This window comes from Triticum dicoccoides, chromosome 4B (genome assembly GCF_002162155.2).
Source record: "Triticum dicoccoides isolate Atlit2015 ecotype Zavitan chromosome 4B, WEW_v2.0, whole genome shotgun sequence".
NCBI lineage: Eukaryota > Viridiplantae > Streptophyta > Magnoliopsida > Poales > Poaceae > Triticum > Triticum dicoccoides.
The window spans coordinates 178479303-178486273 of NC_041387.1; positions in this window are offsets into that span (position 1 = coordinate 178479303).

A 6971-nucleotide genomic window follows, 5' to 3' on the forward strand; every position below is an offset into this window, starting at 1 on the left:
GTTATCGGTCAAAGGGATGATATATATACACTCAGGGAGCCCACAAATATGCGTGTCATCACAAAAAATTCACAACTTCAATGGGCCACCAACTATATTACAAACCGAACACCGTACCCGACCCCAAGCCTGGTTCAATACGTACGATGTCGGTTTCCAATTTCGAGACGACCGGGGGGGGGGGGTGTCGTCCAACGCATGCGCTCAAACTTTATTTGGTCTAACATGGCACACAAAGCAATAGGAGACCGACATCTTGTATATGGTCTCAACTCTCTCTCACACAGACTTGGATATGGTGGAAAGATGATTTGAGTGGAAAGCAACTTGGGGAAGGCTAGAAATCAAGATTCTTGAGGTAGGATTGGAATATCTTGATCTCAACACATGAGTAGGTGTTTATCTCTTAGAAAATGTATGGTTGAAGTGTAGGCGCGTTCTGATGGCTCTCTCACGAATGGAGAAGGGGGTGGAAGAGTATATATAGCCTCCACACAAAATCCAACCGTTACACACATTTGACCCATCTCGGTGAGACCGAATAGTTAAACTCGGTGGGATCAATTAGTTCAAAATGTGAACGTTAGGAATCTCGATGGGACCGACTGGAACAACTCAGTTTGGACCGATGTGCTAGGGCTTTAGGGCAAACATCATCTCGGTGGCACCGATTGCATCAACTAGGTGGGACCGAAGTGAAGCAATAAGCAACAGAGAGAATGTCAAGCTAACTCGGTGAGACCGATTGCATAACTTGGTGAGACCAAAATAAATGCAACAAGTCACAGAGTGTTGGCAAGGCCATCTCAGTGAGACCGAGACCCGTATCGGTGAAACCGAATTGCTAGGGTTTCTGGCAATGGCTATGTCACATGAACTGGGTGGTGCCAAATAGAAAGAATCGGTGGGGCAGAGTTGGAGTTTAGGGTTTTGACATACTTGGATGGACGAAGTGGTTGAGGGTTTTGCAGCAATATCACTAAGCATTTGAGCAAGCAAGCCATTAAGAAACACCTCATCCCATTTTAATAGTATTGGCTTTCCTATGGACTCAATGTGATCTTGGATCACTAAAACAAGGATGATGAGTCTTGAGATTTAGCCAATGCAGGTCCTTAGCACCTTGAAGGGGCTCCACGTCCTCTTGTCCTTTCCACATACACTAGATAAAAGCATTAGTCCAACAAGAGATTTGTTGACATTAATTACCAAAATCACCTAGGGAGCACTTGCGATTTCAAAATCTCTCTCAAGTTCTTAGTTTATGGTTTGCTAACCCTTGGTCTAAGGAGGTGTATGATTTAGTCTAGTAACAAAGCGGATTTGTGGGACAAAGAGATACATGGTCAAGGGTCTGTTGACTATCCGTACGCAGCTAGCCAGAGAGTCCGACTCCATTCAGCCTAGACAGTCCTGCCCCCGGAGCGGACTCAACTTTGGGCTGGTGTGGGCGTTGGGTGGCTGGAATAGTCGGACAATCTGGGTCCACTGTGGATGGACGATTTGAACCCTGGTGCCAATGAAGAGGGCCATGGACCATACAAGATGCAGGCGTGTCTGGTTGCTGGAGCTGACAGGGGGTTGGACAATCTAGGCGGCTAATGTTTGGATCTGAGAAGGTCCACACAGAGGAGAGACTGCCCAGGTGCTCTCGACCTAGATCATACTTGTGACGAACTATCTGGCCTCCTGGCTACACTGGTACAGCGAGGTGCTATACAAACGGATTTTAAGCCCTTTCCGCAATGGCATTACGAACCGTCGCCAAGTGAGTGACTGCGATAGGGGGGGTCCTTCCCACACAAACCAGAAACCATCGGGGATAGGGAGCCTTGATGCATACAGTTGTCCCTACTGAACTGTTTCTGATATCTTGAATATCCTAAACGCTCCATCCTTGCAACTCGTTTATGCTCGGATTGCCATCGTAGTCGATATTCTGTGGTGCTATGTTCACGATGCATGACCCATCACAAATGATTCAGGATTATAGAAGCAGACAATCACACACATTTACTTTTCCTCGGCTTTATGCGATTCGATGTAAGAGCACACACAATTGTCGCTATAAAACTATATGCGAAGCTTGAATACATCCCACACGATTCATCCGTCGTACCCGCGTTGGATGATCAACCTATCCCACGTGTTCTTCTATGACCAAACGTTTGCGATGCACACAACATCAAAAACAATCCATAATCACGAAGCATGTGTGATAAGGTGACTATGGCAAACATTTAATAAGAAAGGACTTTGTGCGATGTTGTTGTTAATCGCACACATTTTTTCTTGGCTGATTGTGTGTGCAGTAGAGATTGATTGCACATGTAGTGGATCCTAGAGACGTGTCTGATCTCCACGTCTATTACAGACGTTTCGCTTTCGCAAACCGTGTGCAGTGTAATCCCTAATTTAAAAATCACATGTTTTGAATTTGAAAATAGGCAATCACTTATTTCATATCCAACCATGTTTATTACAAATATAGGTTCAACAATGAATGCATACTTCAATGCACAGGTACATATACTGAAGAACTGCAGAAGCACCAAGTAAAGAATGCTGAACCACAGTTGTACTAAAGACTGTAAAGAGAGAGGCGAAAGACATTCTGGTTGCTAGAGAAGGTGACGCGAAATGCCCATATTGTGCCCTCCTCCATGCGTAATGAGCGCACGACTCTAGGACAACCCCTTGTGATGGCTGCCCGTCCATCCTTCACTGTCTTCATTAGGACTTCTCGATGCTCATTGTAGTCTGGATGAAATACTTTAACCTTCATTGCGTGTCCACCAATCATGTACCTTGCGAGGTAATCTTGAGTGAACTGCTTCGGGAACCACTGCAAACGAAAAACATCGAGACATTGTTGTCTAACCACTCATTATGGGCAGTAAAAAGAGAAGGTTGTAGAGTTTGTAGTTACCATCCTACAACTCACTGTTATGTTGGATAGACCATAAACAAATAATTTGCTTGCCACCATTCATATTTTTTTGCGAATAATCCTTATCACTTTCGTCCCTTGATGCTTGTTCATGAATATCTTATTGCCCCATACGCAAAAAGGGTCGATGCGTGGATCATTGCCAATGGCATATGTACCTACAAGCAACAAGTCAATATTAGAAGCTAACAAGTGTCTAGGCCTGGATCTATATGCACTACATTATGGAAGGCCGGGGTCAGTACAAGCCGAGGGATGAAACTAACCTCGGCGGAAAATGGTGGCCACTCTTGTTGTTGTCCTCCATAAGTAGTGGAAATGCATGATAAGTACAACAACCTTAACATCAAACAAATATAGCAAAGGTAAACAACATCATCTCCAAATGATAGCTTGAATGTGTTGGTTTCAGCATGCTGTTAAAGGAGATATAAATGGAAGGCAATGTTACCGACAACAGGCTTAGCATCCATCAAATATTGCAATTCAAACTGGTATTGTTGAAAATGAATAGACCATAGGTAATGCTTAAACATCACACTGGATAAATGTGTAAAACTGAAATAACGGGCATGTGTTAACTACACCAGGCATAACTAGAACCAAATATAGCCGTTCAAATTGGTATTGATGCAGTCGAGTGGCACAATTCCGACTTGCACATAATGAATATCACATTGTGAATGGCTGAAATAAACAAGGCATAAATGATCAGTATAACAACCAAATATAACCATTGAAAACTAGACAGAGTATCGCTGCAACCAACCTAACAAGCAAATACAGATAAACATGGCATATGCTTGAAAACTAGACAAATGCTCACTACAACCAACCTAACAAGGAAATACAGATAAACAAGGCATCTACTTGAAAACTGGACAAATCCTCACTGCAAACAACCTAACAACCAAATAAAATAAACAAGGCATCTGTTTGATAAATAGACAAATGCTAACTCCAACCAACCTAAGAACCAAATACATATAAACAAGGCATCTGCTCAGTAACTGGAAAAATGCTCATTGCAACCAACCTAACAACCAAATACATATGAACAAGGCATCTACTCACTATAAAAGACCAAATATAGCCATTCGTGAAACTGAAATGGACAATTCATACTTAAACATCACATAGCCCTATTGAATAATACATTTTTGCATAACTGAATAATTAAACACGGCACAGTTAAAACACCGCAAGGCAAATGCTACTACAATAAAGGGTACGGGTTGGAAGCTAGAAAAAGGTAAGATTTGCTGATAGGATGTTGCCCCACATGTCATGGACGGGATCCTTCCAGTTGGAAGAGCACAAAACCATGGTGCGCTTTCTGATGTCACAGATGGGTTGTTTCACCTTGGAAGAACCTTTGTGGGTGCCCTCCTCGTGGTCGTGGTCAATGAGATCTGACTTGGCAATTGAGGATCCCAAGCCTCCATCGTAGAACGTGTCCTTCCGAAATGACAAAATGGGCTCGATGGCGTACAAGGATCACAAATCCTTGACCGCGTGGCGGAGGAGATCAGCGATAGGGCCGTCGAAGAGATCGACGGTGGTTGAAATAGAGGGGTTGGGATGGACAATTTAACCTGTGACATGGCCGCGTGAGGCCATCACTGTTGACGAGCTTGATGTCGTAGCCAACTTTCCCGAGATACAGTAACACGCTAGTCCGCTGACATGAAGCCTTCAACATGGCAACATAGTCAACGTCCTCGCCGGCTTCCACGGCGATGTGTTGCTCTGGGATCGGCAGGTCGGGGCGAACGGCGGCCACCTCGCCAACGTCCACCGGAGAGGCCATGATAAACCTCTTCTTGGCTGAACGCTCGTCGGGCTCCTTGAGATACGTGGTCGAGCTTAGGTTGTGACATTCTGTAGCAGGGGATGTGGATATGGCGGGGAGGGACACCACAAGCCTCATCTAAAGACTCGAGGGAGTGGGACGACGGTATGGGAATCGTTGGGTAACCTGGACATTATTATCTAACCTAGGAGGAACGGGCAGACAGGTGGGGGGTTGGCGGCGGCGGCGACGAGCTAGGTTCGAGGGTGAGAGGGGGGTAGGTGGGGGGACTGTGGAGGGGTGGTGGTGTTTGAGGATACGCCGCGGCTACTGAAAATTTTAGTAATGGTGGGTGGAGATGGTGGTGGACGAGGGAGGGCGACGGTTCAAATGCCTCAACTACTGCATTTTTACTATAAGATCGGTGCTAGAGGAGTGTGGGCGACGGTTCAAGTACGGCGGCTACTAATATTTGGGTAAAGGAATTGATGCGGGGCGGGAGTACCCAAGCTCGCGCACGGTCCAATAAGAATATGCGTGTATGATAATAAGGAAAAGTGGCAAAACCGCCGATTTTTGCAACGCTCAAGGCGGGTAGTTTGTTTTTAGATTTCTAGCTAGTTGGTCTATCGCACACGGTTCGTCCTAATTTTTAGACGCGGACGTGGAATTCAATCTAAATAAACTACACGCCTTTAGCTTGCGAATGTGGTGATTTTATAGCGTACTTGCATCGCACACGGTTAAGCTAGTACCTCCACCTTTGCTCGCGCTTGCGCATTCATGGTGCGCACTTGCATCGCACACGATTGATCCAGTACCTCCACCTTTGCTCGCGCTTGTGCAGTCGTGGTGATTCACATCACACTTGCGTCGCACACGGTTAAGACATTATACCCGTGTCCGTTGAGCGTCATCAAAGTCTTTGCAGCAAAAAAAGTTAGAGAGGGTCAGAAGACAGCCACACCAGCATGTGGCCCAAATATATATGAGTGAAAAGGGTGGTTTGTGATGTTCAAAATTCCAATGCACAACTTTGACCGTGCGGGCCCATGATTGGGCGTGTCGTCGAAGATGGATGAGAAGGGCCAGAAGTCAAGAACCACTTGGAAGTGGCCAAATATATGTAGGAACATAGGGTGTGTTGTTTAAAACTTTAAATACACAATGCACAACTTTGGTGGCACCTGCCTCGCAAACCCGAAAACACCCTTGAATATATCTATAATGACATAATGTCGTATCTAGCTAGGGTGCTTGACACACCTCCCACTTCGTGTCAACGGTTCGGATGCACGTAATGACAGTTTGGTCATACATGCATGTCGCCATGACCTACTATAAGACAGACCAGTGAATCTATCATTTGGTCAAACGACAACTATTGTTGTCGATAAACCGCTTGGGCCAATAGATTGAACCATCATAAAAAATCGCACGAGAGGGACCACAAACCCAACACCTCTTGCATGCGGTCCAAAATGATGTACGTTAGAAGGGGTGATTTGTGTTTCCAATATAGAATAATGTACAATTTAGATGTGGTCCCTACCTCACAACAACCATTAAGGCCAGGTAGTTAAGGACAAGTTACGTAGGGACACATGTGTAGGTCGAAACAGCAATCCGAGCATGTGGGAGGGAATCCTAACAACGCATGAGCTCAAGCTTTGGTTGAACGACATGTGACAGTGACCGGCCCTAACATGAACTAGGAGGAATCCATTCATGGCCAACACATACCCCTCGTTATCGGTCAAAGGGATGATATATATACACTCGGGAAGCCCACAATTATGCGTGTCTTCACAAAAAAACGCACAAGGAGCCATGGTCGATCAGAAGACCCCGTATACACTACATGCGGCCCGAAAATATGTATGGGTACGATGGTGTGTGATGTGTTTAAATCCCAAATGCACAACTTCGATGGGCCACCAACTATAGTACAAACCGAACACCGTACCCGACCCCAAGCCTAGTTCAATACGTACGATGTCGGTTTCCCAACTTCGAGACGACCGGGGGGGGGGGGTCGTCCAACGCATGCTCTCAAACTTTATTTGGTCTAACATGGCACACAAAGCAATAGGAAAGTATCATGGACAAACCCTTCTCGTTGTTGGGTCAAAGGGATAGATTGTGTGCCCCCCCTTGTTATCGGTCAAGGATAATATATATACCTCGGAGAGCCCATAGATATGTGCAGCGTCTATAAACCGCAAGAGG